At 43.0% G+C, this 17322-nt stretch overlaps 1 protein-coding gene across 10 annotated transcripts in view; it reads left to right on the forward strand.

Annotated features, from left to right (window-relative positions):
- Positions 1-2219: 2219 nt before the first annotated feature.
- Positions 2220-17322, forward strand: part of LOC137323713 (ferroportin-like) — a 79989-nt gene continuing 64886 nt past the window's right edge. For 8 of the 10 annotated variants that reach the window (XM_067987540.1, XM_067987542.1, XM_067987543.1 and 5 more), the window contains exon 1: positions 2612-2742. The gene's annotated coding sequence lies outside the window, so the exon portion shown is untranslated. Of the gene's footprint in view, positions 2297-2611; positions 2743-11564; positions 11582-17322 lie in introns of those variants that run through there. The other 2 variants (XM_067987538.1, XM_067987539.1) reach the window with 2 other exon arrangements.

The raw sequence follows: 17322 nt of genomic DNA on the forward strand, positions 1-17322 counted from the left end.
AACTCATCCGCTTCATCCTGGATCACAATGTCTTCACCTTCGATAACCAGTTCTTTACCCAAACACACGGAACAGCCATGGGGACCAAATTCGCACCCCAATACGCCAACATTTTCATGCACAAGTTCGAGCAGGACTTCTTCACTGCACAAGACCTCCAACCAACACTATACACCAGATACATCGACGACATTTTCTTTCTATGGACCCACGGCAAGGAATCACTAAAGAGACTACACGATAACATCAACAAGTTCCATCCCACCATCAAGCTCACCATGGACTACTCCTCAGAATCAGTTTCTTTCTTGGACACACGAATCTCCATCAAAGACGGGCACCTCAGCACCTCACTCTACCGCAAGCCCACGGACAACCTCACGATGCTCCACTTTTCCAGCTTCCACCCTAACCACGTCAAAGAGGCCATCCCCTATGGACAGGCCCTGCGAATACACAGGGTCTGCTCAGACGAGGAGGACCGCGATGGACACCTACAGACGCTGAAAGACGCCCTAGTAAGAACGGGATATGACGCTCGACTCATCGATCGACAGTTCCGACGGGCCACAGCAAAAAATCGCATAGACCTCCTCAGGAGACCAACACGGGACGCAACCAACAGAGTACCCTTTGTCGTCCAGTACTTCCCCGGAGCGGAGAAACTACGCCATGTTCTCCGCAGCCTTCAACATGTCATCAATGAGGACAAACACCTCGCTATGGCCATCCCCACACCTCCACTACTCGCCTTTAAACAGCCACCCAACCTCAAACAGACCATCGTTCGCAGCAAATTACCTAGCTTTCAAGAGAACAGCGTCCACGACACCACACAACCCTGCCACGGTAACCTCTGCAAGACATGCCAGATCATCGACACAGATACCACCATCACACGAGAGGACACCACCCACCAGGTACATGGTTCATACTCCTGTGACTCGGCCAACGTTGTCTACCTCATACGTTGCAGGAAAGGATGCCCCAGAGCATGGTACATTGGCGAGACCATGCAGACGCTGCGACAACGGATGAACGGACACCGCGCAACAATCGCCAAACAGGAGGGTTCCCTCCCAGTCGGGGAACACTTCAGCAGTCATGGACATTCATCCACCGACCTTCGGGTAAGCGTACTCCAAGGCGGCCTTCGAGACACACGACAACGCAAAATCGTCGAGCAGAAATTGATAGCCAAGTTCCGCACCCATGAGGACGGCCTCAACCGGGATCTTGGGTTCATGTCACGCTACACGTTACCCCACCAGTGAACAAATGTTATCTGTTTTTAATATAATGGGTCATTTGCTGGCTTTCTCTGCCTTCCGGATGTTTCTGCCTCTCTCTGTTTTTTTTTCCTGTTTGTTTTTTTGTTGAATGTGTATTCGGGGGTTCTGCAGGTGACACCTCTCTGTCTGAACACGGTGATTGCCTTGGCAACGGGCAGTTGCAGGGGCAGTCTGTAAACACCATGTATTGTTCTGTGATGTATAAATGCGTAGACTTCAAGGAGCTCCTGAACATTTACCTGACGAAGGAGGAAGCCTCCGAAAGCTTGTGAATTTAAAATAAAATTGCTGGACTATAACTTGGTGTTGTAAAATTGTTTACAATTGTCAACCCCAGTCCATCACCGGCATCTCCACATCACGAGTATATTCAAGACTGAGAGCGATAGATTTTTGGACTCTCAGGGATATGGGGATCAGGCAGGAAAGTGGAGTTGAGATCAAAGATCTTACTGAATGGTAGAGCAGGCTTGAGGGGCCATATGGCCTACTCCTACTCCTATTTCTTATGTTCTTATCAACCCACCAGAGGTGAGGGCACATTGATAAACTGTCATTAAATGTGTCCATTTCTACCCTTTACTGCTTCTATGTGACCTCTTTTCCTGTGATGCCTGTTATGTTTTAATAGGATTGTCCTATTAAATGTGCCAGTTACCGAACAGGAAAAAGTTATTTTCCTAAAGATTGCCACGAATGTAGAACTCACTACCACAAGGAGCTGAGGTTAATAGCATAGATGCATGGAAGGGGAAGCTGGATAGACAAATGGGGCAAAAGAAATAGAAGGATATGCTGATAAGGTTAGGTGAAGAGGGGAGGCTCTTGTGGAGCATAGACGCCAGTACAGACCTGTTGGGCCGAATGACCTGTTTCTGTGCTGTAGATTGTACATAATTAATCTCTGTGCAGTTACTGAGTTTGACCACTAGATAGGGCAACGGAGCTCACTTTCCTTCTGAGCTCCGAGCCTGCGCCATATTGGCTGTAAGGTGAGCCTCGCGGTAAGTTGAACTGATGTTCTATTTTAACTTTTTATTTATCATCCATAGAAGTCACTAACAGTTGTCTCCCCCGCCTTCAGTTTATATTTATCCTCAAATGTATTTTTCGGCCGATTCTCGAGCCTCACTCCCCCCTGGTGCCTTTTCTCTGCCCGGCTCACAGTGATCTGTTCGTCGGTTATTTTCCCTGGGATCCCGGCTCTCTAGTGGTGCAACGCAGCACCTTCCGGGCCCCCGCTATAGGCCCGGCCCCCGTGCGTCCAACCGCCGCGAACGCCATTCTCCCCCCCCCCCCCCCCCCCAGTCTCCCGCTGTAGTTATGGCGGGGGTTGGGCCGCCCCCACTGGAGTTCAGGGCAACCACTCGGAATGCTACAACTATAATAGAGCCAAAAATAGTAATAGTCAAGACTTGGACCATGTTTTTTTCCCCTGAAGACTGAGCCGGTGAGTTAATCTTATGAATTTAGCGTGGAAAAAGAAGCGTTGGGCTGTATTAAAGTACACAACCTGGTCTGAGGCGGGTTAGTGCAAACTACAGCCAGCTGGAGTTATACTTTGGACCGCCTTTGGCTGCGTTTCACACCCTGTCCACCAAGAGAGAGCTTCTACATAGGAGCAAAGGTCCATTACCTCTGTGGCTATCTTTCGCTGTTGTCTACTACAGTTGCTGTAGACAACGGCATCGACTTTCTCGTAACATTAAAACGACTCAATACTAAGTTTATAAAATGTCCCTAGAGTTTTTAAACCTGGCTTCACATTTGATTAGAGTTATACTCCACCTGTTGCCAAACCCAAGCAGTGTGCGATGGTTTCCTGGAGGCTTCTTGACTTTAGTACCACCTAAGTAAAATTGCCACCTGATTCCTGAGTTAGACTGCCATTTTCAGGTTGATGTGCACCCACAACTGTTTTGCATCAATGCAAAAGTGGCAGTATAACCAACCTAAGATGACTTGCCCTAATATTATAATAGATTTATCAGAAAGTTATTACAACAAGTAGAAATATTTTGTGCTTAACACAATTGTGCAAGTATAGACTAGAAAATATTGAATTTATTTTACATGCAAAAGGAATGTATGGTTGCAACACTCAGTAAGTCTAGGTGCATTACCAGTATCTTTCATCAGCCAAACAATCATAAGTCATATGCTACTTATTATACCGAAATCTAACTGAGAATTACAGAGATTTCACAGAGAGGGTGCAGAACATTTTGCAGGGGGAGGGAGAACAGCCAGAAGTTGTGGTCCATGTAGGTGCTAATGACATAGGAAAGAAAAGGGATGAGGTCCTGCAGTTAGAGTTTCAGGAGTTAGGGAGGAAGTTAAAAAGCAGGACCTCAAAGGTAGTAATCTCTGGATTACTCCCAGTGTCATGCGCTAGTGAATACAGAAATAGGAAGATAAGGCAGATTAATGTGTGGCTAAAGACATGGTGCAAGAGGGAGGGCTTCAGATTCTTGGGACATTGGGACCGGTTCAGGGCAGGAGGGACCTGTTCAAGACAGACGGGTTGCACCTCAACAGAGCTGGGAACAATGTCCTCGTGGGGAGATTTACTAGCTGTGGGGGAGGGTTTAAATGAATTTGGCAGGGGGGTGGGTACGAGGATGTAGCATTAAAAAGGACAAACAGGGTGCACAAAGGATTGGGAGAGGCAGATAGCACTAGAGTAAGAAATAGTACAGCATTAGGTGGGATCAGACCTAGAGAGAATACGAGACGGTCTAAGATGCATTTACACACATGCGTTCTAAACCTATGAAGCGTGGTAAATAGGGTCGGTGAGCTGCAGGCACAAGTAGCCATATGGGAATATGATGTAGTGGTGATAACGGAGACCTGGCTCAAAAAAGGGCAATATTGGGCACTAAATATTCCTGGATACAAGGTGTTCAGGAAAGATAGGGAAGGAAAAAAGGAGGGGAGTGACAGTATTGATTGAGGAGAATATTGCAGTGCTGAAGAGAGAGATTGTCTTTGGGAGGACAAGGACAGAATCTATTTGGTTAGAATTAAGAAACAATAGAGGTGCCATTAACTACTGAGTATTCTATAGGCCGCCAACTAGAGGGAAGAATATAGAGGAGCAAATTACAAAGAGGTGCAAGAACTATAGAGTAGTGATAATGGGGGACTTCAAGTATCCTAATATAGACTGGGATAATAGTGTAAAGGGTAAAGAGGGGGAGGAATTTCTGAAGTGTGTTCAGGTGAACTTTCTTGATCAGTATGTTTCTGGCCCAACGAGGAAGGAGGCATTGCTGAATCTGGCTCTGGGAAATGAGGTGGGTCAAGTGGAGCAAGTGTCAGTGGGGGAACATTTAGGGAACAGTGATCATAGTATCATAAGGTTTAGATTAGTTATGGAAAAGGACAAGGAGCAATCTAGAGTAAAAATACTTATTGGAGGAGGGCCAATTTCAGTGTGTTGAGAACGGATCTGGCCCGTGTAAATTGGAATCAAAGATTGGCAGGCAAAACAGTAATTGAACAATGGGTGGCCTTTAAAGAGGAGCTGTTTCGAGTACAGTCTAGGTACATTCCCACGAGGGGAAAGGTAGGAGATAGATAGTTACTACGAAAGAGATAGTAAGATGAAGCAGTAAAACGGGGCATGTGACAGATGTCAGGTTGATAATCCAAGTGAGAACCAGGTGGAATATAGAAAGTACAGAGGAGAAGTGAAAAAGGAAATAAGAGGGGCAAAGAGAGAGTATGACAATATACTGGCAGCTACCATAAATGGGAATCCAAAAGTCTTCAATAGGCATATAAATAGTAAACGGGTAGTAAGAGGAGGGGTGAGGCCAATTAGGGATTAAAAAGGAGCTCTACGCATGGAGGCAAAGGGCATGGGTGAGGTACTTTGCATCTGTCTTTACCAAGGAAGAAGATGCTGCCAGAGTCGCAGTAAAAGAGGAGGTAGTTGAGATACTGGATGGGCTAAAAATTGATAAAGAGGAGGTACAGAAAGCCTGGCTGTACTTAAAGTAGATAGGTCACTCGGTCCGGATGGGATGCATCCTAGGTTACTGAGGGAAGTAAGGGTAGAAATTGCAGAGGTGCTGGCCATAATCTTCCAATCCTCCTTAGATATGGGGGTGGTGCCAGAGGACTGGAGAATTGCAAATATTACGCCCTTGTTCAAAAAAGGATGTAAGGATAAACCTAGCAACTACAGGCCCATCAGTTTAACCTCAGTGGTGGGGAAGCTTTTAGAAACAATAATTCAGGACAAAATTAATAATCACGTGGACAAGTGTGGATTCGGAAAGGAAAGTCAGCACGGATTTGTTAAAGGCAAATTGTGTTTAATTAACTTGATTGAGTTTTTTGATGAGATAACTAAGAGGGTTAATGTGTATATGGATTTTCAAAAAGCGTTTGATAAAGTGCCACATAATAGGCTTGTCAACAAAATTGAAGCCCATGGAATAAAAGGGTTAGAGGCAGCATGGATACGAAATTGGTTAAGTGACAGGAAACAGAGAGGAGTGGTGAACAGTTGTTTTCCGGACTGGAGGAAGATATATACAGTGGTGTTCCCCAGAGGTCGGTACTAGGACCATTGCTTTTTTTGATATATATTAATGACTTGGGTGTACAGGGCACAGTTTTAAAATTTGGAGATGACACAAAACTTGAAGTGCAGTAAACTGTGAGGAGGATAGTAATAGACTTCAAGAGGATGTCGAAAGGCTGGTGGAATGGGCAGACATGTGGCAGATGAAATTTAACACAGAGAAGTGCGAAGCGATACATTTTGACAGGAAGAACGAGGAGAGGCAATACAAACTAAATGGTACAATCCTAAAGGGATTGCAGGAACAGAGAGACCAGGGGGTTTATGTGCACAAATCTTTGAATTTGGCAGGACAGGTTGAGAAAGCAGTTAAAAAAGCATACAGGATCCTGGCTTTATAAATGGAGGCATAGAGTACAAAAGCAAGGAAATTATGGTGAACCTTTATAAAACACCGGTTCGGCCACAACTGGAGTATTGTGTTCAATTCTGGGCACCGCACTTTAGGAAGGATGTGAAGGCCTTAGAGAGGGTGCAGAAAAGATAAACTAGGATGGTTCCAAGGATGAGGGACTTCAATTACGTGGATAGACTGGAAAAGCTGGGGTTTTTCTCCTTAGAGCAGAGACGGTTGAGAGGAGATTTGATAGAAGTGTTCAAGATCATCAAGGGTTTAGATAAAGTAAATAGAGAAACTGTTCCTATTGGCGGAAGGGTTGAGAACCAGAGGATACAGGTTTAAGGTGATTGGCAAAAGAACCAAAGGTGACATGAAGAGAAACTTTTTAACGCAGCAAGTAGTTATGATCTGGAATGCGCTGACTGAAAGGGTGGTAGAAGCCATTCAATTGTGGCTTTCAAAAAGGAATTGGATAAACATTTGAAGGGAAAAAATTTGCAGGGCTACAGGGAAAGAGCGGGGGAATGGGACTAACTGTATTGCTCTTACAAAGAGTCGGCACGGACTCGAAGGGCCAAATGGCCTCCTTCTGTGCTGCAACCATTCTATGATTCTATGAATGTACAGCACAGAAACAGGTCATTCCAACAGATCCATGTTGGTGTTTATGCTCCACGTGAGCCTCCTCCCACCCTTCTTCATCTAATCCTGTCAACATATCCTTCTATTTCCTTCTCCCTCGTGTGTTTATCTAGCTTCCCCTTAAATGCATCTATGCTCGATGCCTCAAATACTCCTTGTGGTAGCAAGTTCCATATTCTTACCACTCTCTGGATGAAGAAGTTTCTCCTAAATTCCCTATTGGATTTTTTAGTGACTACTAAAATAAACTCGTGGAGCTTGTCCATTTATGAGTGTCCCTTTCGAGTTTTTAAGTTGCTCGTCAACTTGTCGTGACTATCCAGACTGAAACCACAGGTATGGCTAGACTGGGGGCCCCAGATGTTTGGGAAAAGAACAAGCGAAGCAGAATTTACCTACCTTGGTACCAAGATACAAATCAGGTGGACAGATAATACCAATACCGCATGGGGAAAAAGAAAAAAAACAAACTAAGCTAATAAACTAAAACAAACTAATTTAAAATGAGAGTGACCATGTGAAAAGACCACACATTAAAATATAATTCTGAATCTAGCAAAACGAGATAAAATGAACTGACAAATCCAATTAAAATATCGAATAAAAACTGCTTAAAAAAGGTAGTAATCAGTTAAAACATGAAGTCCATTGAAGTTAAAACAAGGAGTCCGACAAAAATGTCAATATCAAGGAGGGTAAAATCATAATAGACAAACAGACAATATGCAAATTTGTCGGGACTGCGCGGCTTCGTTCGGCAGGGTCCCTTGAAGTGCGAGGTTGTTCGCTCCAATCTTCACCGGTAGGAACTATCCAGCGAATGATGGCCCATATAAAGACATTCCTCAAGGAAGTGAGCCCAGTGTACATTCCAGCTAATTACTTTTTCACTTGGGTCACTGATTCCACGAGCGGGGATTTTTTTTTAAGCGGTCGTTCCCATCCACAATGGAGCAAGCTCCGTGGTTTTTTTAATGTCCCCTCCTGAGGGAGGTTATCTCCAGACATCACCTGTTCATGTATTCTTTGAACGACCGTGAGATTGCACGTGGTAAACCGCGGTAGAGAAATATACAAGAATACCATGGTTGAGAGTTCTCCGGGCAGCCCATTTAGCTAACTTTTGTATGTTGTTGCCCGGTGGGATCACGGGGAGGCATGGCTCACTGCGACTGAGAACCCACTAAGAGGTCGCAGCTACAATACCATGACTCTCTTGGGAGACCAAGGCCAGATACATCCCAAGAGAGTCATAGTTACTCCCGCCAATATATATTTATGGCCTCTAGTTCTGGTCTCCCCCGCAAGCAGAAACATTTGTATGTCTACCCTATCAAACCCTGTCATAATCTTAAAGGCCACTATCAGGTCATCCCTCAGTCTTTTCTTTTCTAGAGAAAACAGCCCAAGCCTATTCAATCTTTCCTGATAGGTATAACCACTTATTTCTGGTATCATCCTAGTAAATCTTTTTTGCACCTTCTCCAGTGTCTCTATATCCTTTTTATAATATGGAGACCAGAACTGTTCACAGTACTCCAAGTGTGGTCTAACCAAAGTTCTGTACAAGATTAGCATAACTTCTCAGCTTTTCAATTCTATCCCTCCAGAAATGAACCCCAGTGTTTGTTTTTTTTTTACGGTCTTATTAACCTGCATTGCTACTTTTAGTGATTTGTGTATCTGTACCCTCTGCTCTTCTACTCCGTTTAGACTCATATTTTCCAAGGAGTATGTGGCCTCATTATTCCTACCAAAATGTACCACCTCTTACTTAGCTATATTGAAATTCATTTGCCAATTACATGCCTATTCTGCAAGTTTGTTAATATCTTCCTGTATTTTATCGCAGTCCTTCTTGGTATTAACTATACCCCCCAATTTGGTGTCATCCGCAAATTTTGAAATTGTACTTCCAATTCCCGAGACTAAATCGTTTATGTAAATGGTAAACAACAGTGGTCCCAGCACTGATCCTTGTGGAACACCACTTTCCACCTTTTGCCAGTCTGTGTAACTACCTTTAATCTCTACTCTCTGTTTTCTGTTTTGTAGCCAGCTTGCTATCCATTCTGCTACTTGTCCCCTGACTGCACTTGCTCTGATCTTAGTCATGAGTCTACTATGTGGTACCTTATCGCAGGCCTTTTGAAAATTCAAATATATTACATCTATTGCATTGCCCTTGTCTACACTTTCTGTTACTTCTTTAAAGAATTACGAAATAGGGTTGGTCAAGCATGACTTATCCTTTTGAAATCCGTGCTGACTATTCTTTATTATATTTTTGATTTCTAGATGTTTTTCTGTTGCATCTTTGAGTATGGATTCCATTATCTTTCCTATCACTGACGTTAAGCTAATTGGTCTATAGTTCCCTGGACTTGTTCTATCTCCCTATTTAAATAGAGGAATCAAATTAGCCGTCTGCCAGTCCTCTGACATTATTCCCTTTTCCAATGAATTTTTATATATGTCATAATGCCTCTGCTGTCCCTTCCCTAACTTCTTTTAATATGCGCGGATGTAATCCATCTGGACCTGGGGTTTTATCCTCTCTAAGGTTGATTAGTTTATCAATTATCTCCCACCCTTTCTATCTTTATAACTTTATAACTTTTTAATAACTTTTTTGATCTTTTCTAATGTCCTGCCCACCATATAGAATCATAGAAAGGATACAGCATGGAAGGAGATCATTTGGCCCATCGAGTCCACGCCGGCTCTGTGGAAGAGCAATCCAGCTAATCCCACTCCCTGCCCTATCCCCGTAGCCCTGCTAATTTTTTCTTTTCAAGTACTTATCCAATTCCCTTTTGAAGGCCATGATTGAATCTGCCTCCACCACCCCCTCCGGCAGTGCATTCTAGTTCCTAACCACTCGCTGTGTAAAAAGGTCTTTCCTCATGCCACCTTTGGTTCTTTTGTCAGTCACCTTAAATCTGTGTCCTCTGGTTCTTGACCCTTCCACCAATGGGAACAGTTTCTCTCTATCTACTCTGTCTAGACGCTTCATGATTTTGAATACCTCTATCAAATCTACTCACAATAGTCTCTGTTCCAAGGAGAACAACCCCAGTTTCTCCTTTCTATCCATAACTAAAGTCCCTCATCCCTGGAATCATTCTAGTAAATCTCTTCTGCACCCTCTCCAAGGCCTTCACACCTTTCCTAAAGTGCGGTGCCCAGAACTGGACACAATACTCCAGTTGTGGCCGAACTAGTGTTTTATAAAGGTTCATTATGACTTCCATACTTTTGTGCTATGTGCCTCTATTTATAAAGCCCAAGATCCCATATGCTTTTATAAAATCATATTAGTCTCCCTGATAAATACTGAAGCAAAATAATTATTTAATATTTTTTCCCTTTTCATGTCATTGCCTGTGAGTTTATTGTGTCTATCCCTTAGTGGTCCTATCCCTATCCTGATTTTTCTTTTGTTATTTACGTGTCTGTAGAAAATCTTGAATATGCGCATACTTTCTGTCCAACTAAGCCGCTTTCTGCTGACCTGATTTTTTTTTTAGTCAAACTTTTATGCCAATATTTAACATTGAAATTGCCTATGGTATTCATTTACAACTGAGATCTCTTGTGTGTAAAGAGTTGCTGTAATGCTGTGGTCGAAGGCTCTGATTACCAGAGCCTTCAACCACAGTGGAGCAACTTTCAGTATTTTGATGCCTCTCTCAAATTTGCTTTTCTGCTTCCAGATAAGTACTTTCAACTTTTTATGTAAAGCTTTCTATATATTTTAAATACTTTTATGCTTATATTTGAATTAATTGAAAAACTTTTTTTCCCCTCTTCTAGGTCTCCGGCTCCATTTTTTGGTTACCTGCCTTTCTGCACCCGCACCCTTATGGTGCTCCACTTTTGGTCTGTGTCTTGTTGCTTCCTATTTCCTGTTCTCCTGCCTTCTTCTCTGCAATAAGGGCAGCTCCAGGCCCTCAGGAAACCTTTTTTTATGCTCCCCCGCTTGGTCCAGCCTTACTGGTCCAGCAAGACCTTCCCCCACCTAGCCCACCCTAATCTCGGTTCTCCCACAACCCACCACCCTGTTGCTTCAAAGTGGTCCGCTTGCAGCTGTGTCACACTCCCGCTCCCTGCCTGCACTGTTCTTTCATGATAGACCACTCATAGCTCTGCTGCACTTCCAGCCCTACCTCCCCCTGCCCTTTTTGCCTCCTTGCTCATGGCTGGTACTGATTGAGCTCTAGCTCCAGTTCCTGGCACTGCATGCCCCTGGTTGACAGAGCTATGGTCTCCTGCTCTCGTCTTTTCTGACTCTAGTCTGCCCTGCCTGTTTTTCCTGCCTAATGCTCTGCCGTGCTCTCACCTCCCACTCCTGGCTCTGCCAGCCCCTGGCCATTACATTTTATATTTTATATATCTCCTGGTTCTGGTCCCTCACTGCTCTGCCCCCATTAAATTTTGTGTGTAAAATATTTCTCCTGCACCATTAAAATTTTAAGTTTTAAAAACAATGTTTTCTGCTGTGGGCCTCTTTAATTTAAAAAAAATTCCAAAAATTGTCCAGTTCACGGCTCACTCTGCTCTGCTCCTGGCAATTAAAAAAAAAAAGATGGCCAAGCTTCTGATGCTGCTTGCCTAAAGACTTAGACTGAGCCAAGAGAATATGAGGCCATCATGCCATACCATCTCCTGACCCAAAAGGAAAATAGAAAAAGACACGAAAACAAACGGGTACAGAGACAAAACTGACAGTAACAGTTAATGACAGAGAACCAACAACCAAGAGCAAGGGAGCCATAGAAACAGAGCAACAAAGAGACAAACAGCAACAGGAACACAATGGAGACAGAAAGACACCTAGGGTAGATTTTTGTCTTCACTGCCTGGTTGATCATCTGATTTCAGTGGAATGGAAACCAGGCAGCTTCTGTAATAGGTGGGCAATCCCTCTGCCAGATTACGGCCTAGGCGGTGAATACAAAAATCTACCCCTGTACATTCCATCTTACTCTGTGCAACGCCACAGGAGATCCACTAGCTTATATTAATAAAAGTCCTGCATATATTGCACATTTCCAGTAAACGTTGCCCTTAGTTTCTGTGTCACGGTATTTCAGAAGTGGTTTTCAGGTCAACATTTACAATTTAAAATTGAGGTGTAAACATTACTGTACTAAAATGTAAATGAGCCTTGTGGCATTAGGTGGGACTGTAGACTTCCCTATCCCACCTCTCAGCAACTGGCCATGCCTCTGACCTCTGCAGCATCCCTGCTTAACTTGTGTTTTCTGGCACATACAAAAGATCTTTTGCCTCCCTTCAGTGCTGGCCCAGCTGGAGTTTTATTCCCCCACTAAGCTCACTTCTCCCTTACTACATTTGAAAGGAGGCCAGATGTTTTAGCCTCCATCCTCTCAGCTGTCCATCCAGCCCCCAAATTGCCTTTCATGTTGTGTCTCACCTAATGCAAAACCTTCATCAGCATTACCTACATTGTTCCAGGTATATCTCTCTGGGAACTGCCCACCTCTTCCTCCTCAGTGGCACCTTGCTTTGGGTTGTTTAGAGGAAAAGAAAAAGAAGAGATGTATAACATTAAACAGCTGCTATATCATGCCCTCTGTAGCTTTTGAAAATCATGTTTCTGGCTAGTGTGTTTGTGCCCTCAAACCACCAGGAGGCAAGGCACACACAAATAAATTAATACATTTATTGCAAACAAATACATAGAGATCAATCAGCAACATATCCCACCAAACAAATATCACTTAGAAAAAAAGGAATCAAAGTTCACAATGGCACATGTCATGAACAACATATATGGTGACACCTAATGTCACCATATTGTTTGTGCATTCGGTGATAGCACTTTTGCTTTTGAGTCAAAGATTGTGTTTTCAAGCCCCATTTCAACACATAATCTAGGTTGGCACTTCAGTGCAGTACTGAGGGAGTGCTGCTCTGTCGGAGGTGCTTTCTTTCGGATGAGATGTTAAACTAAGGCCCTGCCTGCCATCCAGGTGGATGTGAAAGATCCCATGGCACTATCTGAAGAAAAGCAGGGGCGTTCTCCTGGTGCCTTGGCTAACATTTATCCCTCAACATTGGTCTGGCTGTGAGTAATGAAATAGATTAGATAGATGAGCTAGATGTGAATGAGTACGTTGTGAGTAGTGACCCTAGTATGATTAGGTTTAAGATCTAACTAGAAGGAGAAAAAGTTAGTACAAAAACTAGAACATCAGATTGGATTAGGGCAGATTTTATAAAGATGAGGAGCAAGCTATCTGAGGTGAGGTGGGAAGAGAAATTGGCACACAGGATTGTAGAGCACCGATGGAATGATTTTATAAAAGAGATTGCAAAGGTATAGAATAAGGATATTCCATTAAAAAGAAAATTACAAGTAGTTTTAGGATGCCATGGATAAATGGGGGTTAGAAACTAATTAAAATTGAAGAAGAGGGCCAGTGAGGACTACAAGAAGAATAATGAAAGAACTAAAGGTGAATGAGAAAATGAGAAGAAAAGTTTAGAGTGGGATAAGGAAAGCTAAGAATGAGTATGAAGAAAAAAAAATTCAAAAAGCATCAAAACCAGCAGTGAAGTGTTTTGCAAGAATATCAGTAAAAAGAGAGTTGTTAAAAGTGAGTTGGGCTCCCTGTGAGGAGAGGATTGTCTATTTGAAAATGATGATCACAAAATGATGGAGGTATTTAATAAGTACTTTGCATCAGTCTTTACCAAAAAGACTATCAGAGAGGAGCTGAATTTTGATGTGGTTGAGGGGGAGATGAGTGATGATATGATAGATAAAGGAGAAATTTTAGGTAAATTAGCTTGGTAAGGGAAGGTGAAGCGCTAGGACCTGACCAGATATAATCTAGGATCCTGAGGGAGGTGAGGGTGGAAATTGCAGAGGTGCTGGAATTTATATTTCAGGGCTCTTAGAGTGTGGATATGGGCTGGAGAGTGGACAATACAGTACTCATTATATAAAAGGAAACAAAGTTAATACGAGTAATTACAGGCCAGTTATCTTAACATCTGTGGCAGAGAAAATTTTAGAGTTTTTTTTTATTCGTTCATGGGATGTGGGCATCGCTAGAGAGGCTGGCATTTATTGCCCATCCCTAATTGGCCTTGAGAAGGTGGTGGTGAGCCGCCTTCTTGAATCGCAGCAGTCCGTGTGGTGAAGGTTCTCCCACAGTGCTGTTAGGAAGGGAGTTCCTGGATTTTGACCCAGCGACGATGAAGGAACGGCGATATATTTCCAAGTCGGGATGGTGTGTGACTCGGAGGGGAACGTGCAGGTGGTGGTGTTCCCATGTACCTGCTGCTCTTGTCCTTCTAGGTGGTAGAGGTCGCGGGTTTGGGAGGTGCTGTCAAAGAAGCCTTGGCGAGTTGCTGCAGTGCATCCTGTGGATGGTGCACACTGCAGCCACTGTGCGCCAGTGGTGAAAGGAGTGAATGTTTAGGGTGGTGGATGGGGTGCCAATCAAGCGGGCTGCTTTGTCCTGGATGGTGTCGAGCTTGTTGAGTGTTGCTGGAGCTGCACTCATCCAGGCAAGTGGAGAGTATTCCATCACTTATGGATGGTGGAAAGGCTTTGGGGAGTCAGGAGGCGAGTCATTCGCCGCAGAGTCTTTAATTAAGGATGAAATTGTCATGTATCTAAATAAAGAGAAAATAGTTAAAAGAAGGCGGCATGTATTTCAAAAGGGATGATCGTGCTTGACAAACCTCGTAGAATTCTTTGAGGAGGTAACAGACATGGTAGATGGGGGAAATGCAGTGGATGTAGTGTACATGGACTTTATGAAAGTCTTTGACAAGGTATATGGGAGATTATTAGAGATGATTAGTGGGAATGGAATCGGGGAGGATAGTAAACTGGATTAACAATTGATTAGAAGGGAGAAAACCGAGTTGGAGTTAAGGGCAGATATTCAGTGGTTAGAAGTGGGTAGTGGTGTCCCACAGAGTTCAGTTCTGGGGCCACTTCTGTTCACTGTATATCGATGATTTGGGTATAGACCTAGTAGGAATGCTGTCAAAATTTGCAAATGATACCAAAATAGGAAGTAGTTAATTCCTCAGAAAACCAAAGGAAGCTGCAACGGGATATTGATAATATGGCGGAATGGGCTAAAAAGTAGCAGATAGAATTCAGTGTCAGTAAGTGTGAGGTGATACATTTTGGTAACAAAAATAACAGTAGTAATTATACTCTGAATGGAAGTAGGATAAATGCTGTGGAAGAGCAGGGAGGTTTAGGGATACAGGTTCACAGGACATTAAAGACAGTGCCTTAGGTTTATTAGGCCATTGCAAAGAAAAAAGCTAAAAGAATTCTAGGTTTTATCACGAGGTATAGAATATAAAAGCCAAGAGGTAATGATGAGCATATATTAAACTTTATTAAGACCTCAGTTAAAGTATTGAGTGCAGATTCGGGCTTCACACTTTAGGAAAAGACATTGAGGCTTTAGTGAGGGTACAACTTAGATTCACCAGGATGCTGCCTGCTATGAGGAAATACAAATATGAAGAAAGACCTGTATTCAATTTGCAGAGATCTCTTTGAAACCAGTGCTGCCTAACTTGGGGCACCCTCAGCATTGCTTCGGATCTGGGCTCTCCCCCCACCCCACCCCACCCCCCCCCCCCCCCATTATAATTGAAGGACAAGAGGAATCCACCAATGAGCCAAATCCCACATTTTATCCCCCAGTTCTGCCAAATCTCAGGTATCTCCTCCACAGTGATGCAGACTAAATGACCTGTCCGCTGCTGCCAAACCCCAACCGCAGTGCTTCCAAACTCCAGAAAAATCACTCAAGTGTTACCAAAGCCCATGATTTCTCAGGACTTTTCCCTGGTGCAATGAAACCCCATCCCCTTCCCCAGTGCTGCAGAGTTCTCTGGATCTGCCGCCGTAACTTTAGTGGAAGATCAGCAGAAACCCCGGAGCAATGGCATAAATGGCCAACCATACCATTTCTCCAGGGTTTCTGCTGAAGTTACGGCTTGAGGTCAGAAGAACCCCTAAGTAAATGCTACCCCTGGATATCTATCTCCAGCTGGTACATCTTGCATACCATCTTGTGTATCCTGAACTTTAAAAATTGTAAATAATAGAAATTAAATGCATAGGTAAAGGAATATATAGAAGATAAAGGTCACACATTTACAGTTTTCACAGAATGGACAGAGTCATTGAGAAATTAGCATGCTATTGTTGAGGTTTCCTTTCCTGAGGACTGTTTCATTCAAGATTTTATGGGGTTTATATGCACATCCATTGTGGCCACAGTACAGGAACTGATTAAAAAAGTTTGACTGTTTGAATGACCATCCAGATTGAGGAAGTTACTAAACTGTAGCATGGAATAATATGAATAATGATTTAATGGGACCATATTAATAAGTAGAGTATCCCAACATTCAGTGTCTGGTAGATAAGTGGTCAAAGTTCAGGTTATGGAATTGATTGTCATATTTATCAGTTTCCTGCTGTAAACAAAGTTCTTTCACTAAAGATTAACCTTCACATGGTATAAGATAGTATAGTTAGTTACTCATTAGTTGTGAAAAAATCTAGGAGCAAGACTTGGCACTACAATAAGCTAGAAGTGCTGACTGAGAAGATCCTGCATGAATCAGTGCACTGAACTGCTGTGGAACAAAGTTAATAAATGACAATTATTAAACAATGTCATTAAACCATACACGTCAGCCTACAGAACTTGGAAAGGCTGAGTTTCAAAAATTTGTCTCAGCCCCACTAAAACTGACAAGTCAAAAAACGATGTACCACTGAATAAAGGCCTATAACCAAGGCCACTACCTGAAGGCAACTGAATGTTTATTAGATTGAATTTTTATTAGTGTTTGAGGATCACATTCCACAATTCAGTTTGTTTTTCTGTGAATCCAATGGCGTCACGTGATATACAAAAAGTAGTAGTTACAGTGGGACTGTTGTGGGACATGAACTTGTCATGACTTAAGCTGCAGCTATGCTGAATATTACATCAGTTGCATTGTAGGGAAATAATTGAACTACATAAAGCTGCAATTTCTGCAGCAGTGGATTACATTTTTTTTGAGGGGGAATGGAGCTCTGATTGTGCAAATTTTATTTCCTGAAGCATCTAGGACATTTTGATTTTGGACACTTTTGAAGCATTTTCCAGTCCTCTGATCACCCTTTTAATGTGTTTTTGCATGCTCTTATCGTCATCCTTTTGAACCTATTCCCCCTTTTCCATGCATAATATATCTTTTGGCACTTAATACAAAGGTAAATAGAATGCACAACAAGCTCCAAGAAACAGAAAATGAGATGAATGACCAATTAACCTATTTTGGTAGTGTTGATTGAAGGAGGAATGTTGGCCAGGACACTGGGAGAACTCCCTGGCTCTTCAAATAGTGTCAAGGGTTTTTCAAGTCCACCTGAGCGAGCA

The sequence above is a fragment of the Heptranchias perlo genome, chromosome 7 (assembly GCF_035084215.1).
Source record: "Heptranchias perlo isolate sHepPer1 chromosome 7, sHepPer1.hap1, whole genome shotgun sequence".
NCBI lineage: Eukaryota > Metazoa > Chordata > Chondrichthyes > Hexanchiformes > Hexanchidae > Heptranchias > Heptranchias perlo.